Source organism: Prionailurus viverrinus, chromosome A1 (assembly GCF_022837055.1).
Source record: "Prionailurus viverrinus isolate Anna chromosome A1, UM_Priviv_1.0, whole genome shotgun sequence".
Lineage (NCBI taxonomy): Eukaryota > Metazoa > Chordata > Mammalia > Carnivora > Felidae > Prionailurus > Prionailurus viverrinus.
The window spans coordinates 139,795,243-139,814,703 of record NC_062561.1 but is presented as its reverse complement, the minus strand read 5'-3'; the positions used below and the strand labels follow the sequence as shown (position 1 = coordinate 139,814,703).

The 19,461-nt window shown below is 45.1% G+C and overlaps 1 pseudogene; it reads right to left on the bottom strand.

The window, feature by feature from the left end:
* Positions 1–10,345: 10,345 nt before the first annotated feature.
* The window catches only part of LOC125164425 (phosphatidylinositol N-acetylglucosaminyltransferase subunit P-like), a 63,803-nt pseudogene continuing 54,687 nt past the window's right edge, over positions 10,346–19,461 (bottom strand).

Genomic DNA, 19,461 nt, shown 5'->3' with positions numbered 1-19,461 from the left:
GTGCCAAGTTTTGGAGGCCTCAGATCCCATGGGCAGGGTGCTGATGACCCATGGAAACCCTGTTGACACAATATACAACACCATATGACAGGGAAGAGGGAAAAGTTAGCAGCTGGGAGTCGACACGTGGGACTTGGATGTTCAGCAAAAGTCTTGATGTTAATCCTCAGAAAGGTTGAGAATGACTCCTAGGGAGATGATTGGAAACCAACCCTTCATACCCAGTAGTTCTTTTTCTTGATCATCTCAGGACATGTAGGGAGAGTGGAGTAGAGAAGATACTTCAAATACTTAATTTTTGTTAATTTGGACATTTCATTTCATTCAGACGTTCAGGTCGCCCAAAACAGTGGATGAACTGGTTTGGATCGCCTTCGGTTGCGTGTAATAGGAAAATAGGAATCTGGCGATGATGGTGGCTTAACCGCAGTGGTGAAACTGTTCGGCAGCTGGCAGCCCAGGGCTGTAACGGTGCCGTGCACAAGCCCACGGAGGTCTGGGGCTGCTCCTTCTGCTTTGCCATCTTGGGCATGGACCTGTGGGCCTCAGGATAGCAGCTGTAGCTCATGGCGTCACATGGGCTTTCCAGTCAGCAAAGATGGGGACAGGCTAAGGGAGAGAAGCATGGGCCAGATGAAGCTCTTCTCTTTTCTGGGGACAGTAATGGTTTAACAAAGGACCCACCTAGGAGATGCACACTTCTCTCTTGGCCAGAACCAGGTCACGTGAACTAAGAAATAAGGGAGACCGAAGAGAGGCGTGCTTTCACTGGAACACATTGTCAGCCCACACAAAAATGTGATTTTGGTAGTGAGGATGAAAGGAAGAATGAACGGATTGGCAACCACACAAAGAGTCACTTTAAACTGTAGCCTCGTTGATTGATTACGTTGTGCTCAGACGACACGAAGGACGTGCTTTAGGTTCTCTCTTAATCCTCACAAAAAATGTAGGTAAATCCAGAACTTTCTTTTTTATTTATTTATTTATTTTTTTTTTCAACGTTTATTTATTTTTGGGACAGAGAGAGACAGAGCATGAACGGGGGAGGGGCAGAGAGAGAGGGAGACACAGAATCGGAAACAGGCTCCAGGCTCTGAGCCATCAGCCCAGAGCCTGACGCGGGGCTCGAACTCGCAGACCGCGAGATCGTGACCTGACTGAAGTCGGACGCTTAACCAACTGCGCCACCCAGGCGCCCCAATCCAGAACTTTCTTAATGTCTCTGAACCTCAGCTCCTTCATTTATGAAATAAGGATTAATACTCTCTAATAGGAAGAGTTAATAATTCACAAATTTAAATTAAAAAAAAAATCTAATGTTAGTTTTGAGAGAGAGGGGCAGAGAGAGGGAGACACAGAATCTGGAACAGGCTCCAGGCTCTGAGCTGTCAGCACAGAGCCCAATGCGGGGCTTGAACTCATGAGTTGTGAGATCATGACCTGAGCCGGAGTCGGACACTTTACCAACTGAGCCACCCAGGCGCCCAATACTTCATAAATTTAAGACAAAGCACTATACTTAGTGCCTGGCATATAGTAGGTTCTTAATGATTTTCAGCCATCGTTTTAATTTTTATTTTTAAAGATTTTATTTTTAAAGTTGTTTTGGTTTTTGGTTTGGTTTGTTTTGGAGAAAAAGAGAGCCTGAGCAGAGAAGGACCAGAGAGAGAGCAAGAGAGAGAATCCCGAGCAGCCTCTGTGCTGTCTGGACAGGGCCCAATGTGGGGCTCGAACTCACAAAGCGTGAGCTCATGACTTGAGCCAATGTCAAGAGTTGGACGCTTAACTGACTGAGCCACCCAGGTGTCCCAAAGATTTTATTTTTTTAAGTAATCTCTACTCCCAATGTGGGGCTCAAACTCACAACCCTGAGGATCAAAAGTCACACGCTCCTCCGACTGAGCCAGCCAGGCGCCCCTCCGTCATCATTTTGAAACACTGCTAGGAGAAATACACCTGCTAAATCTAAATGCTAGTGCCTATTTCATGCAAAGGATTGCGTGAAGGGGTGCGGACCCACCACCTAACTCTGCCCTCACAGTGACCCTGATAGCCAGGCACTATCATTACCCTCACTTTGTAGATGAAGAAACAGGCTTGGAGAGATTATCTAACTTGCCCAAGGGAGTGGTGGAGCCTGGGTTTCAAGGCCTGCTCTCCGACCTGCTCCTCTCCATCCAGGAATGTGGAGAAGGGATTCACAGGGCTGAGCCTGAATGTAGGAAACTCAGGGCTCTTTGTGTCCCGCACTTCCAGCAAGACTTCACTTCACAAGAAGATCCAAGGGAGCTACAGCTGGAGAGTCCGGCCCTAAGACACGAGAACTGAAGAAGCACGAAATGCCCCTTGACAACATGCTCTGAAGACAAGATTGTGGAGAATTTAAAAATAAAGCCCCCCCCCACCCCGCCCCGGGTGGCTGTTACATTTGAGAATTTATGGAGCTGTATGCTTATGCCTCGTGTACTTTTCTATTTGTACAACTTTTATTGACTGAGAGGTTGAATGTACAATGGACAATAGCCAGACCATAATAGGCAGAGAACTCTGACCCACAGACTGCAACAAGCAGCTCGGGAAACCATAATCTCTAGCAGCCAGCCCCAGTTGAAGCCAGACTTGTGGGAAAGTCAGACCACTATCTCTAGCAACTGGTTCAGGAAGCCAAACACCCCGTGTAACAACTGCCTCAAAATGGCCAGCATTCTGGTTGATAACGGATGCATTCCCTAATTTGTGTCCTTGCTTCCGATTTAGGACCAGCCAAAGTCAAACAGGCACACCTGACCATCACCCACTTTTAATCAGCCCACCTACAGCTTCCCCAGGCCACCTGCCTCCAATCAGGGCAGAGCCGAAGCCTTCCCTTTCCTCCTCCACTCTAGAGCTTTCTCACTTCTCAGCCAGCCTTTGAGACTCTGCCAGAATGCAACTGACAGCGGCTGACTCTCTTGCTGGAGCAAGCTCTGAATAAATAACCTTTGCCTGCTCTCATTTGGCGGGCCTTTGTTTACTCTCGCAGACAAATGTTTGTTCAATAAAATAATTAAATATTTCAATAAAAAGGTTCACAAAAATGAAGTGGGGATCAACACTGTGCGTTCTGGGCAAACCGGGTTTGCAGAAGGATCCTGTTTTCGTCCTGACGGAATAAAATGAAATGTGCGCCGTACATATGAGAAAAAATGGATTTTGAGTTAATGGGGTTGAGATTAGGGCATCTGGTTGGCCAAAAGGAGAGCAACTGCTTTGTTTGGGAATATTTTGTAAAAAAGTGAGAACACTTAAGTAAGTTTTTACGGCCATATTCGTGGTGCACATGAATGTATGAATAAATGCAAAAATTTAGCAGTTAATTCCTGGTCGTGCCTGTCACAAATCTTAAGTGCTTTGCCTGTCTGACACATACTCAGACAAGCCATCTGTCCTGCATTTGAGTTTAATCGTAGACAATGAATTTTAAAGCTCTGTTATTTGTCAGACATTGGGCCACAAAGTTTAAGACCTAAATTTCAGAGGAAAAAAAAATGTACTCTGAGGCATGACTGTGAATTAAAAGTAATTTGCCTAAGTAAATTATAAATCTATCATAATCTTGTCCAGCTCTGTTTATAGCCCAGCTTGCTTTGTGATTCCCGAGGAACCAAACGAGACAAAGTTTCTGTCTTTCTCTCTCTGGTCCTGTTTCCTTGGCAACCTAATCTTTATCTGAAGAAAGATGGAGGTCTGTGCGGAGGAAAGGCAGTCGGAAATTCAGCAAAGTCACTCACTCATCCTTCTGGTGTGTTATCAAATGATTTGTTTTGTTACAAAAAGTTATTTTACACCCACTTTGTAGATAGTACTGGGAGGTGTTTATTGGATATCCTGTAAAGGCTAAGAGAATGTGTCCATGTAAAGCTGTACCCACAAAGAAGATGAAATCAGCCTCTTGGGGGACACAACTAGGCACCCGCAAAGTGAGAACTGAATGTCTCTCGGGGCGCCTGTCTGCCAGTCCGTGGAGCTCCAACTCTTGATCCCGGGGTTGTGAGTTCAAGGCCCACGTTAGGCCTAGAGATTATTTTAGAAAAATCTCTCTCTCTCTGGTCTCACTCAGCTACCCACATACCTTCTGGCCAAGCATTGATGCCAGGAGAACCATTCTGAGAGAATGAATCTTGGAATTTTGACATCATTTGTATTCTCGGGAGGAAAGGAAGGGAGAAAGAGGAAAAAGGTGAAGGACACTGAGGGATAGGCGTCTGGTGGGTCATGACCCACTTCGCATCCCTTTCTGGCACTTCCTGAGAGTGCACTTGCTGAGGAGATGGATGGGGGTCCACCAACGTGCCCAGGCCCCTTCTGAGGGGGCCGTTAGCCATTCACACGTTTATATAAATCAGGCCAGTTGGAAGGGTGGGTGCAGCTTGGGAGTGCTGACAGGCGGCTTCCGGGTACCCCAGCAGGGCGCTTGCCTGAGTGGGATTCAGACACTATGGCACCCCCAGGGGGAACACCAGGAGGTAGGAAGCCTGGAGGTGTAGTAGCAGCAGGTGGGAGAAGAATGAGAAAGGCAAAATTTTACTTCCAAATATTATGGTTAGAGAGGAAGGGCGGATGACTATGTAGGACCCAGAAGATTTTTAGGGCCATGGAACTACTCCGTAGGAGACTACAAAGGTGAGTGCTTGCCATTACATATTTGTCAAAACCCATAGAATGTGCATCACCAGGAGTGAGTCCTAACGCACACTATGGATGTCGGGGGGTAAGGATGTGTAAGTAGAGGTGTTTTGTGCGGTGCCAGATGTTGGCAGGGGGGAGGTTGTGTGTGTGCCTGAGGGGGTCGCTCTACCCTGTCCTCTCAACTTTGCTGTGAACCTAAGCCTGTTCTAAAAAATGTTTATTAAATGCCAAAAAAAAAAAAAAATTACCTTAGAAGCAAAGGAGTCTTTCTGGGGTGTGCAGTACATTGTTTCATCAAGCATACAATATATTTATTTATTTATTTATTAAAAAAAATTTTTTTTAACATTTATTTATTTTTGAGACAGAGAGAGACAGAGCATGAACGGTGGAGGGGCAGAGAGAGAGGGAGACGCAGAATCGGAAACAGGCTCCAGGCTCTGAGCCATCAGCCCAGAGCCCGACGCGGGGCTGGAACTCACGGACCATGAGATCATGACCTGAGCCGAAGTCGGACGCTCAACCGACTGAGCCACCCAGGCGCCCCTCAATATATATTTTTAAAAGTGTCATTGTGAATGGATTCCAAGTACTGGAACAAGAAAAAAAACTCTTCTTCCCATTACTGTGTCTGTTTTCCCAGGACCCGGAACCAGGCCGACACTAGTAGAGGCTCAGGAAATGGCATCACGATGGCTAATCATGACCCAACCCCCAGCGATTTCATGGCCGATAGGGTATGTGTCCCACCTTCTGAACTGGCAACTTACAACTCACACTGTCGGAACCGACTCACCCATAACTTAATGACAGCCTATATTTTGGCAAATACCTGTATACGAATATCCGCGCTCACTGTGTCAATGCTGATTCAGGGACTTTATTTCTGCAAGGGTTTCTCTCTGCAATACTTGGCAGTCAAAATTTAATTACTATAATATATTTTCATTTTCCTTTTCAGGTATTTCTCTGGAGCAGAAAACTAATTTTGTAAAACGGCTGCATGGGTGTGCAAATGCCCATGTGTGGCTAGAAATTCATTTCTTCATTTGTTGCTTTATTTGCTGGGGAAAAGAAAATTAATGCCATTTACTGGAAGTGTAGAAATGTTCAAAGAGATAGATTAAACTATTTGGGCAGAACAATGGGTGTTTCAAAAAGTTTTACCAGAGTTGATTAAAGATGTCTGGGAGGGGAGCAGAGTGTTTCTCTTGGATGACAGGAGCTTGGCCTTGATGGCCAGTGTTAGGGCAGAACTCCTTGAGCTTTCTATGAAGAGGCACCTGTCAGCCTTGGTATCCCTAAGGGTGGAGAAGTTTGTGGGGAGGAATTTTGTAGGGTGGTGACTGCCTATACAGTCTCTAAATGGCACTCACTGCTTCTTCTGACCTTCAAGAATCATGAGAAAGGCAGAGAACCATGATATCTTGACGTCTCTTGGTTGGCTCTGCTTGTGCTCTGACATGCAACGTTGAGTGTGTCACTCAAGGTGATAGGTGTCATTAGTAGATCTTGTCTAGCCTCTGACAACAAGGGATGGGCGTGACTCCTTCCTACACATCACTGAGAGCGTAGGAGCTCTCAGAACCAGAGAGGAAAGAACCATGAGGTAGAAGGTGTTGCCATAATTGCACCTGGAAGCCGGCGCCAGGCATTAGCTCTTAGTGGGGAGCAGAGAGGGGAGAATCTGAGACAGAGATCTGGGCATCTCTCTCTCTACTTCGGCTTATGCACCAATAGCTCTTGTTCGCGGGTGGGCGTGGAAAGGCATGAGAGAGTCTATGACGGGCACAGCCCTAGACTCTGTAATCTGCGGCACTGAACAGAACCTGCCAGAATAAGGTAAGAGAGATGACAGATGGAGCAGCTCCTGCCCCACACAGAAGGCCCCCCCACCCATGGGGAAACATGAGTGTTTACAAGAATGCTGTGCATCCTTCTTCCGTCAGGTCCCAGGGGTCCCCCTGCACTGTGGTCTGAATGCTCTCCCTGGTCCTCTCTCCTTATTCTGCAAGTTCTTTCTCTCTAGACATCTCTTGCTCGTCTATTCCTGTCTTGACATCTGCCCTTGAAGATCTAAATGAACTCAAGAGGGTTCTAATTGAAGACTAAGATCGAATCCGCCCCCCCCCCCAACCCCCATCATCTTGTCCTCTGGCCCTATGATTTCATGTGGGCAGGGCATGTGTAGGAAGGTGACAGAAGTTGTTTTTACAAGGGGTGCCATCACCCCAGTGGCCCAGCTTTTAGCATCTTACTTAAAAAGGGCCAGTTTCTTCACTTTCTTTTTTATATTTGGGGAGATGACTAAATGTTTTTGAAAATTTCTTAGCATTTGGCAATAATCTGCCTGAGCATAGTGATATGATTGCTCTGTTCACAACTAAGCTGCAATTTTAGGCAGAATTTTCAGAGCATCTCAGCATCTAACAACTCACGAAAGCTTGACAGTAATTTCAGGACACATAACATCTGCTCATTTCATTTTGTTACAAGTCACCTGGGCAAAAACTTCCTCACTCTGGTCTGTAAATGAGCTAATATCCAGTTAGAACATTCTGGTTAATAGCAGTAGCAATCTTCCCTGAGCCATGTATAACGAAGCCTTAAAGGTAATGGCACTTCTCGGTGTTAACAAAACAAAACCATTATTTTTCTTTGTAGCTCAGATGGGCTATTTGCTAATGTCTTACTAGTTCTAAAAGCTTATTCTCTGAGGAGGGAGCAGTCTTGGTTTCTTTGAGTACAAACTACTCCTTTTATCTGTGAATTTTGAGCAAATGGATTTGGGATCCATTTAATGGGCATTTTGTTTTATTTATTTTTATTTTTTAGAGTGAGAGAGAGAGAACACGAGCAGGGAAGAAGGGCAAAGGGCGGGGGGATGCCAAGCAGTCTCCACGCCTAGCACGGAGCCCGATCCCACGAACCCGGGATCATGACCTGAGCTGAAAGTCAAGAGCTGGAGACTCAACTAACTGAGCCACCCAGGTGCCCCTAATGCTCTTTTTATTTATTTATTTATTTATTTTTAACGTTTATTTAGTTTTTTGGGACAGAGAGAGACAGAGCATGAACAGGGGAGGGGCAGAGAGAGAGGGAGACACAGAATCGGAAACAGGCTCCAGGCTCTGAGCCATCAGCCCAGAGCCCGACGCGGGGCTCGAACTCGCGGACCGCAAGATCGTGACCTGGCTGAAGTCGGACGCTCAACCGACTGCGCCACCCAGGCGCCCCGCTAATGCTCTTTTTAAAATAATGCGGTGCTATACTAACACTATAGCCTCGTACTTTCTGATCATTTTTTAAAGTATGACTATTGCATCTATTTGAGATTTTCCAAAGGGGGCCTTTGAGTATTGTTATTAAATAGATGCCAAGCACACGGAGCTCCATAGTTATTTCTTCTCCCATTTGCCACCAACCCCGCCTCCCCCCGGCCCCCCCCCCCCCCAGATGGCTATAATGTCACTCAAGAGAAGTGTATCGATTGAACGCGTTTGCAAGGACTTCCCTGCTTTGGAAGGAGCAGGAAGCGCACGTTGGTCATCTTCAGTTTATTACATAACCTGGCCACACGGCAAATGTCTTTCTTCAAGGTCGGCTTTCTGTTGCTGGTGTGCGGTTTTAGAGGATGACCAGAGTACAGCACCCTGGAGAAGACCGCAGGTGATGCCAGGCTCTTGGGGCCGTCAACCACGGCCAGAAAAGAGCCTATCAGCCGCCATTGCAGGCTGCAGTCCCCATCCTGCTTCTGGGTCCTTTGGCCAAACTGGAGACGGCAGGAAATCATTGAGAGTTGGGCGCCTGGGTGGCTCAGTGGGCTGAACATCTGACTTCGGCTCAGGTCATGATCTCGGGGTTTGTGGGTATGAGCCCTGCATCGGGCTCTGTACTGACGGCTTACAGCTTGGAGCCTGCTTCGGATTCTGTGTGTGTGTGTGTGTGTGTGTGTGTGTGTCTCCCTCTGCCCCTCCCCTGCACACACTCTGTCTCTCTCTCTCTCAAAAATAAACACTACAAATTTTTTTTTAATTAAAAAAAAAAAAAGGAAATGACCAAAAGTCATCTGAGCTGGGGCCTAACCAAAAACTCGAAAGTTCCTTTTTAGCGCTCCATGCACGTTTCCTCTGCACCTGTGCTTTACCCCAGAGACGAAGCTCTCAGGATATCATGGGCTCAGAGCGGATCATCAGTCCAGGGCTTGAAGCTGACCTTGAATCTGGACTCTGGGCCTGTGCTTAATTCTCTGCAGTGGCAATGAAAGCTCATTAAAAAGCTGACACATTGTTTTCAGCCTTGAGCTCATCTCTGTGATTCACTTCAATGTCTTAAGGAAGGAGAAGAAACCAAATTAGTCACAGGAAAAAAAAAAAAGAAAGAAAGAAACATTTGGGGCCTCCTTTTTTATGTCATAAAGTTATTTGTAATTGGAGAGTTATTAACTGATCCCACTAAGAGCCCCTTCTGTTGAAATGTTAACAGCAGGAGACAAGCTAAACCTACCCGGAGCGCTGTCCTTCACCCACTTGAAGTGTTACTGAAGAACTAAAATAGAATCACAGACAGCCACACGCCTTGCTGCAAATTCATCCTTAGAATTTAGCTGAAGGAGGAATGACAGATGATGAAGAAGTGTTTTAAATGCGGAAGAAGTTGACTGGAGAGCTTTCATGTTTCAGCTTGATAAAAATAATTTCAAACTTCTTTTTTTTTTTTTTTTACCAGAATTAAAATATCTGAATAACTCGGGCTAGTCCCTTTATACCGCAGTGCATAAAACCAGATCGATTTCAATAGCAATAAACACCCAGTTGTTATTTAACTTGATAATCATACTTCCAGATGGGAATAATTTTCCAGGGAATTTGAAGAAATATTTTTTGAGGTGAGGTTTGGGGCTTTATGTGGCACCTGTGATGGCAGAGTCCCCAGAAATGCGCCAAAGGCCCAAAGGAAAAGGTAGGTGCTTGTCAGAAGTAACCGCCCAGATTTTGGAAAGTAAGTGTCAGGATAGATTCTCAGTGAAGCCAATTATTATGTAACAAATTTTTGAAAGCCTGTAAGAATGACATATGTTTAAAAGCTGATGAGCAAGAATTGTTTAAATTTGAGACCCAGCTTTCCACGGAGAGGGTGTTAACCTGGATGGGTGCAGTTTTACGCTGGCCCCTAAAATGGGGTGGCCCAGATATAGTTGATCCCTAATACCACACGTGCCTGGTTTCTGATGAATCTGGCGTGGGGACAGAGCAGGCCGGAGCAATCATACTATCCTTATTAATCTGCAACTTGTATTTTTTCTCTTCGTATACCATTCAGGTTTTCCTATGCAAATATTCTCCGAATCTTGTTCTCTTTTCCTCTGGAAGGGGGTTGGATATCTGGACATTAGGAATAAGTAGGCCCTCTGGCCTACCCTGTCTTACTCGCTCTGCAGACATATCCAACTGGAAACACTCTTCGTTTTTTCCTATTTCACATTCTCTTGGCCTCCTCAATCCAAGCTGCCCAGTAAACACTTGTACTTGACTTCTAACTGCCTTTTTTGGGTCCTTTGCCAGTTTGGATCTGAGTTCCAAACATATTTGAATGGATGCAATCAGCAAACATATTCTCAGTGGCTTGGCTATGGATAGAACTTCCTAACGCTAACTGTCATAAAGTTTATTTTTCAGAAGCGCAGTCTGTTGGCAAAGTGCTCAGACCTCCAAACCGCTTTAGCTGATGCCTTTGCGATGCATGTGATACCGCCGTTGTGGTTGGTGGCCTTGGCGCTGTTCAGCCTCTCACAGTGATGTGCCAGGACCTCTGTCCATCGCCGCTGCCACGGCTGTAAGATGTTCAGTCAAGAACTGATGCACTGAGCAGCGGAGCAGGTGCACAGCAGAACAGTATGGCGATGATACGTGGGAGAGAAGAAAATGGACGTGCAAAGCATTTGCCCAGGTTAACCGGTAGACCTTACATATCTTCCTGCCTTTAACAGCAACATGAATTTTATTAAAAACAGTGACATGATGAACAAATAGAGGTGCCATGGATTTTTTAACTCTATTTTTAGCTTTGAATGAAGTGACCACAATAAAAATGTACACCTTTGTTTACTGAGGAAATGGAAGGTGAATGAATAAAAACCTTTCTTTCTTGGGGCGCCTGGGTGGCTCAGTCGGTTAAGCATCTGACTTAAGCTCAGGTCATGATCTTGTGGCTTGTGGGTTCGAGCCCCGCATCGGGCTCTGGGCTGAGAGCTCAGAGTCTGGAGCCTGCTTCAAATTCTGTGTCTTCTTCTCTCTCTGCCCCTCCCCGCTCATGTGCTGTCTCTTTCTTTCTCAAACAAACAAACAAACAAACAAAAACCAAAACAAAAAAACCCCTTTCTTTCTTAAACTGATGTCTTCTTTCTTGGGGACTAGAGCTTTTTGTTTTGTGTTGTTTTGTTTTTAAATTTTAATTGCAGCAGGGCGTCCCTAAATCATGAGAGCAGGAAAAGTATCATGGATGCCATAGCAGGGACACCTGACTTAATCTTATTTTCCTAGCTTGCAATGACACCAACCCATGTCACCAGCTGCAGAATGTGTTCAATTATGTGGTGTCTTTAATCTGGAATGTCTCCATGCTTGGGAAACATCATTGCTTTAATTATCACCACACCCCTAGGAGGAACCACAGGTGGAAACTCTGACCTGCATCCCGGTATTACAGGTGAAGGAGTGAAGGAAGGGCTGCTGAATGGCTAGACAGACAGCCTTGAAGGCCTGGGGGCGGCAAGCATACCGGCACCGAGGCGCTGAGTTCAAACTCACAGGTCATTACGCTGGTCTGTAATGACCAGTGTCCATTGACTGAGATAGGTGATGACCCTGAGGCACGCTGAAGTGCTATATCAGCAATGGATTTGAATGGAGTCAAGAACCAGGTAGCTAATCCCCATCCTCGCTTTACTGAGTGTAAAAAAAACACCACTTTCCTGGCATATGGGAGGACTAAGTACCTTCAAAGGATTTTGAATCACTAGTTCGGGGCAGCCTGGCCAGACGGTTAGATCTGAGGGACAAAGTAATGCTCACTGGTCTTGCCTTCGGATTGTCCTCTTCTGTAGTCCTGCAGGCCAACAAAAGCACGTGTGCGCGCGCGCTTTCTCTCTCTCTCCCTATGTCTCTCTCACTCTCTCTCACCACCACCACCCCCACCCGCCTCCTGCACCCTCCAGCTCTACTCGGGCTGTGTGAATCTTTTTCAGTTGACAGTTAAGGAGAACTACGATATCATGATATTAAGAATTAAAACCATATTTCCTCTAAAAAAAAAAAAAATCTCAAAGGAGAAAATGCCCGGGGCTATGGACCCAGCTTGTTGTCTTTCTGGGCAGCTGGTGCATCTCAGAGCTAAAGATGCACATAGCCATTTGGAGGTGAGGCATCAGGACAGCGGGGTTCTGTCTGTGTCTCACATTTCGTGAGTATTTACCGAGGGACACCTGGTATGGCATGGTGTGGCAGGAGGACAAAGTGGCAGAAAGGACTGATGAGCAGGGATGCTGTATACAGGACCAGTATTTTATTCACACGTGTGAGAAACAGTCACACGAGGTGTCATTCTGCGTCTTCCGTACTGGTAGCCCTCGAGCAAGCAGTGTCTCTGCCCTCCAGGCGAGAGTCCAACCACAGGCAGTGCCCCCCACCCTTTTTTAAAAAATTATAAATATTGTATCATTTTCCTCTTGACTCTCCTAAATTTAAATTGCCAGATGACCTACCGCCCAGAGGCCAATAACCGTTACAGTGTTCTGTGTCAGGTTCCCCCCGGGGGAAATAGAACCTGAGATGGCATTAGGAGGCAAGAAGTATATCAGACGTACTCTCAGGATCAATGCGAGAAGGAGAGGGAGGGAAGCAGGACTGGGCTGAGGCAGAGGTTGGGCTGTGCTTTGAGGCAGTCTCCCAAGTGACTCAGCAGATCTCACAGGGAGCTCTGGAGCTGGGGTGATCCTGGAGAATTGTGCCCAGCCAGTGCCTTCCCACCACCCACCTCCCTTCAGTGACAGTCAATGGGTGCGGGAGGCTCCCAGAGAGCAGTCAGCAACCCAGAGACCAGAGCGGTGGCTGGGAAGGGCGGTGGCACTCAGCTATGGGCCGCCAGCGGTCACAGCTGGAGCAGCTGTGGGAGCCCTGATGCGGGGACCTAGGAAGGGGCCCCAGGGCCCAGCACAAACTGTAATAGAAAGGAAATATAATAGGAAAGTAATTCATAATAAAAGCATGTGTATTTCCGGCAGGACTAAACTGAAAGGTATTATGAAGTGGTTTGATACTTACAACTATTTGTAACCAAGTAGTCGGGGCTTAAGAGAAGGTAATACTCAACTGAATGTTGTCAACACTTTATATTGCGCATTTTGAATTTTTTTTTTCAACGTTTATTTATTTTTGGGACAGAGAGAGACAGAGCATGAACAGGGGAGGGGCAGAGAGAGAGGGAGACACAGAATGGGAAACAGGCTCCAGGCTCTGAGCCATCAGCCCAGAGCCCGACGCGGGACTCGAACTCACGGACCGCGAGATCGTGACCTGGCTGAAGTCGGACGCTTAACCGACTGCGCCACCCAGGCGCCCCTATATTGCGCATTTTGAAATAAGGGCTAGGTAAGCGTATGTGTATCTATACTCAAATGTGACAGTTACATATGCAAACTGATACATTGTCATTGGATGTAAATGTCAGACGTTTACTGAAAAGATGATCAGTTCTTGGTAAAATTCCACACAGAGCAAGTATCTGCACACAGAGGCTGCATTCTTGGAAAATTCAATGTATATTAAATCTGTGAAAAAATATTTGTTATAGATGTTAAATGGAGTTAGATATGAGGTGCAGCTAATTTTATCACGTTTTCCACTTACATAAGCAGATATTTATTTGAAGTTTGGGATGGATATGGGAAAATTCCTCGCCATGGGGACCAGATCCCACACTTGGTCGAGTGTTTACCACCTCTAGCCACACACAGTAAATGCTAATGGTGCCTCCCAACCCATGTGACAATCAAAAATAGTCTCACAAATTTTCCTATTTCTCCAAGGAGTAATATCCCTTCCTCTGAGAACTCAGTTACTCCTCTGCTTCTAGCCCAAACAGAATGGTCTTCCCTTCTGTTTAGGTGTTTTAAAGATGTCTTAAAGCAAGAGATCTGGCAAGCTCTGTTAGGTCCCAATTTCAACAAAGCAGTCCAAATTAAAGAGAGTGCACAGCTATGTGCACACATGGTCAAGAGCGAAGTCACACGTGGGATCCCACAGCCTTGAGTGCTGGTCCCCTGGCTCTCCCATAAATCCTGGGAGGTCACCCTCCAGTGTTTGATCGTCAAAGCCACAATCTAGTTTATCTAGAACTGACTGATCAGCATCCGGGAAGGGTTGTGGGCATCCTGGGTTTGTTCCCTTTACTTAGTCAGACTTTCACTGCCCACTGCGTTTCCTCAGTGGCTTCTTGCTCTGGCAAAGCTGAATTTTAGGAGAAGACCGCAGATTCATGGCGGGGGGGGGGGGGGGGGGGGATGTAATCTATCATATCTGCTTACATACAAGCCAGGGAAATGGTTGTTTTCTCACAAGCTTGATTTGACCCTTAGTGGGGCAGACTCTGTGCTCCTTTCTTCCTACATCAAACAGTTGGCCCCAGCAAACAACAAGAGTAGCCCGCCCAAGGGAAATTGAGAAGAATGGTAGGATGAGGACCAAGGAAATGGAATTTGAGATAAGGAGAAAGATTTCCCAGCTGATTTGAAATAGAAGAGGCAGCCACATCAACCGGGAAATCGAAAAGGGAAGTCTTGGCTACGAATTATCTTGCAAGGGATGTTTTATGCTAATTCAGATGTTAGGATTTAATTGTAAAGCAGCAAAACTGCTGACGCTAGTGATGGTTCAGTCTGTATGAAGAATTACAAGAGTCTGGAAATGACTGCCCAAGACTTAGAGTAATTTGCATCCACAAGAGTCCACGCTAAGGAGATGGACGTGTTTTATCCGTGCACCTGAATAACATACAGACAAGTGTTAGTCGTTTGTTTATGAATATTTTCCATTACCACTCCTCTCTCAACATGTGGCAAACATTTATTATTTCCTTCTGTCCCCTCTTCGGTGGGCTGTTGGAAACAGCTGGCACATATCTTTTGATAATTTTGCTGATGACTTTTCTGATGCGCTGGGTTTCTTCTCGTGAGAGAAGAAATTATCGATCTTCCCGAGACATTAGTTCATTGCTGCCGAGAGGCCCAGGAGTGTTTTTTAAATGACTAATCAATCATGCTGCTGATTCTACCTCAAAATGTGAGTATCTTAGGAATTTCTGAACAAATGCATATTGACATAAGTGCTGTTCTACACTCAAAGGACTACAGTGTGATAATTTTCTAAATCGTGGTATTACACCTTCGTGGACTCGAATAGTTCACATTTCATTAGAAAAAGTAGTGCTGAAAATTGTGTGCATGCAGTTAATTGTACCAAATCCTTGTTAACTCTGATATGATGCAGCCTAATTTCAGTTTTATTTTGGTTTTATGCAACTTATCTTAGTGTTTTTTTTTTTTTAAGTAATACAAGCAGTTCTGAGTATTTGGACCTCATGTTCTTAGATTCTTGGGGACGTGGGCTGAAATGGACAGATGCATCATGGCAATCCCGTAGTCCTTGAGATGAGCGAAACTTTACCATTGGAACCCTCTCAAAGTAGATTAAATCAAAATAGGTCAAGAAGAGTTATAATCAACCTGGGTGATCTCATTGATGGTAAAATGAAGGAGACTCAGGGGCGCCTGGGTGGCGCAGTCGGTTAAGCGTCCGACTTCAGCCAGGTCACGATCTCGCGGTCTGTGAGTTCGAGCCCCGCATCAGGCTCTGGGCTGACGGCTCAGAGCCTGGAGCCTGTTTCTGATTCTGTGTCTCCCTCTCTCTCTGCCCCTCCCCCGTTCATGCTCTGTCTCTCTCTGTCCCAAAAATAAATGTTGAAAAAAAAAAATTAAAAAAAAAAAAAATGAAGGAGACTCAGAAACTAATTCCAAAGGCAATTACAAGTGAAGATTTCTGAAAAGATATTCTCCGTGAAATCAATACACAACCTTCCAAATTGTTATTTTTTAAAAATTACATGCTTGCTTTTTTTAAAAACAAGTTTCTCATTACCTAGTATTTTTATTTTACATTCAATTCTCAATTTTCTCTGTTTCTAAGGATAAGGATATCATGCATAATTGGTACCTGTAACTTAAATATTTTACTGAACTGGTGACTAAAACAAAAGAGTGAATTAAACTTTATCCCTTTTTCTGCCTGCACATTGTACATGAGTATAAAAATATATATTCACTTATACACATACGTGTATTTTTTAAAGGTGAGAAGGCAAGCTGTAAGAATATAAGAAAAGGCATAAGCCTAGTAAAATGTACATTGTATAGTCTGTCTCAGAGTAGTTGAGTTAATCTGAAATAAAAAGGAGCTGTGTTTAAATAGTGTCTCAAATGAAATCATATTATGTATTATGGTTCAGAATTAACAGCAAAAAAAAAAGAAAAAAAAGAAAAGATTATTATGCTTAAAATTTTAAGGCAAACACTGAGTGATTTTTTTCCTCAAAAGCATAAAACACAGATAATTGAAAATGGACAAAGAACATGAATAGACAGTCTATCAAAGAGAAAATAAAACTAATAAAAAACATGGGAGGGCGCCTGGGTGGCTCAGTCAGTTACGCATCTGATTCTCAATTTCAGCTCAGGTCATGATCTCACAGTCTGGGTTCGAGCCCCATGCGGGGCTCCGCGCTGACAGCACAGAGCCTGATTGGGATTCTCTCCCTCTCTCTCTGCCCCTCCCCTGCTTTCTCTTTCTCTCTCGCGCGCAATCAAAATAAATAAATAAACCTAATTTTTTTTTTTTTTTTGCCTAACAAATTAGTAAAAGTTAAGACAGAGAGAAAGAGAGAGAACTGACAAAATTATGATAGAACAAGTACTTTCATACATTGTCAATGGCAGCATAACTTGACACAATATTTCAAAACACAATCTAGACTATCCATTTCAGGATCCTTAAAAGGCTGAAGCCTTTGGGGCACTTGGGTGGCTGAGTCGGTTAAGTGTCCGACCCTGCACCCAGCTCACGTCTTGATCTCAGTGTTGTGACCTCAAAGCGCTGTACTGGGCTCTGTGCTGGGCGTGAAGCCTACTTAAAAAAACAAAGGGGGCGCCTGGGTGGCTCAGTCGGTTAAGCGGCCGACTTCGGCTCAGGTCATGATCTCGCGGTCCGTGAGTTTGAGCCCCGCGTCCGGCTCTGTGCTGACAGCTCAGAGCCTGGAGCCTGTTTCAGATGCTGTGTCTCCCCCTCTCTGACCCTCCCCTGTTCATGCTCTGTCTCTCCCTGTCTCAAAAATAAATAAACGTTAAAAAAAAAAAAAAAAGGAAAAAAGGCTGATACCTTGGACCCAGTTATGCCACATCCAAGTGTCCTTACTGTGGGAGGACTTAGTGAGAAAGATTCAGGTTACAACGAATGCTCCCCAAGCCCCGATTGTCCAGTGACAGACTGCTGGACAGTGAACAATGGCCTATCAACTTGATGGAATGCTGCACAGCCATTAAATGGAATGTTTACAAAAGATACGTCATAAAGAAGAAGATGTTTATGGTAGGATGTTAAGTAAAAATAAAACAGCTCTCATGGGGATGAAGGGTATATCGTAGGGAACACAGTAGCAGGACTGTGATCGTGGGTGACGACAGACAGTAGCTCTACCGGGGGAGAGCAGAGCACAATGTACAGAGACATCGAATCACTGGGTTGTGCACCTGACAGTAAGGTAACATTGTATGTCAACAGTACTTCAGTAAAGAAATAAAAAGAAAACAGTTCTCAGAGTCATACATGGAGTGTTGGTTACATTAAGAAGAAGCAGCGAAACTCAAAGATGACGGATAAGACAAATGGCTGAAAATAAATAAATCCAAATAGAAACTCTGGTTTTCTTTGGGTGATGATGTAGCCCACGTATCATGTGTTTCCTTTTTTCCTACTTTTCCAAGCGTCTTTTGAAAACAACAACAACAAGAACAAAACTGGGGCGTCTGGGTGGCTCAGTTGGTTAAGCGTCTGACTTCCGCTCGGGTCATGATGTGGTGGTTCGTGAGTTCGGGCCCCAGGTCAGGCTCTGTGCTGACAGCTCGGAGCCTGGAGCCTGGTTCGGATTCTGCGTCTCCCTCTGTCTCTGCCCCTCCCCTGCTCACACTCATTCGCTCTGTCTCTGTCTCTGTCTTAAAAATAAACATTAAAAAAAACCCCTACTTCAAAAATCATAAATTTAAAAACTTAATAACGTGTTACAATTATACGCTAAGAGAAGTAGTTAGGGTGTCAGATGGCAAATCTTACCAGGTGAGTTTTCAAAAAATTCTGGATGGTGACATGGTTTAAGCTGTGTCATGACTCTAAAACATGAGACATAAAAGTGCCAATTATCTAGCTATTATCTGCATACATGAACTTCCAAGGACGGGACTAGCTGAAACGGTTCTGGGAACCACCATTCTATGAACCTGTGCTGTGTGAGCTCACTCTGACTCTGTCCTGTTCGCACACCCCGCCCCCCTTCTCTGGCCTGCCCGTGCGTCCCCTTCTCATTACTGGGGAAGCCAGACTCCTGGATACTTCCGCAGAATGAATGCTAGAACAAGCCACTCCTAAGCCATTCTGCGTTTTAGTTTCTAGTGACTCACTATTGCCTGTCTACAGAAAGGCCCAGGGTCACCAGGTCTGATATTTCTTGTTCTTTTAGAATTATGCCTGCCGCCCCCAGTAACATCAGGAGTTATAACTAGAAAACTAAAAATGTCTTAGCTACAACAAGCAAACGGGGCTGGGGATCTTGATGGCTTGGACGGAGAGGGGCGCTTCGAAGAAAGGCATTAATAGCTCTGGAAACTCCTTTTGCATTGTTTGCTGGAGAAAAGACTGGCTTTGCTCTTTCCCCCTTTTCTGAGCTGATCATACTCCTCGTCTTTAAGGTCTCAAATTTAGCATCGCTTCTTCATAAGTGCCTTCCTTGGCGCCAAAACCCGGGAGAGACACCGTATGCTTCATAGCGCACCACCCTCCCTTTCCTAGAACTTACAAGGAGTACTTGTAAGTATTAGTAAATCCTTCTTTCCTGCTGGACTCTGAGTCCATGAGAGCAGAAACCTTATCTATTCTGTTTATCGTCATGTCCCCGATGCCAAGAACAGGAGCCTGGTATGCACTGGGTGCTGAATAAATATTAGTTTAATGAATGCATTTTCCGGTGTGGTCTACTAAGGTAGAGAAAGAATGGTTGGCACAGAACCAAACAGTGGTGGAGTTGGAGGCATAAATACTAAAAGCCTCACTATTTTTTTAAAGCAAGTATAAACATATACATAAATAATATCCTATCATGGCTCTAGTATTGAATTCAAGAAGATTGGCCTTGGCTTTTGTCTCTGAAAGCGATGAACACAGTTTGTCTGGTTCCTCCACTGTGAGAGGAGCAGGCATTTGGTACTCCTCCAAAATTTAGGCTATCTACTCCTTAGATACGTTTACCCACTTGAGCACGATTTTTATGTAAATAAAGTTTAGCACAACTGGAGAAATGCAGTGTGGCAAGGTGAGTTGTGAATCCAGAGACCCCCTAAGTCCCTCTTTCCTGGAGTTCAAGATAAATTGCTCCACTTAGCATATCTGTTGTTTGCAGCCTCTACTTCCATGC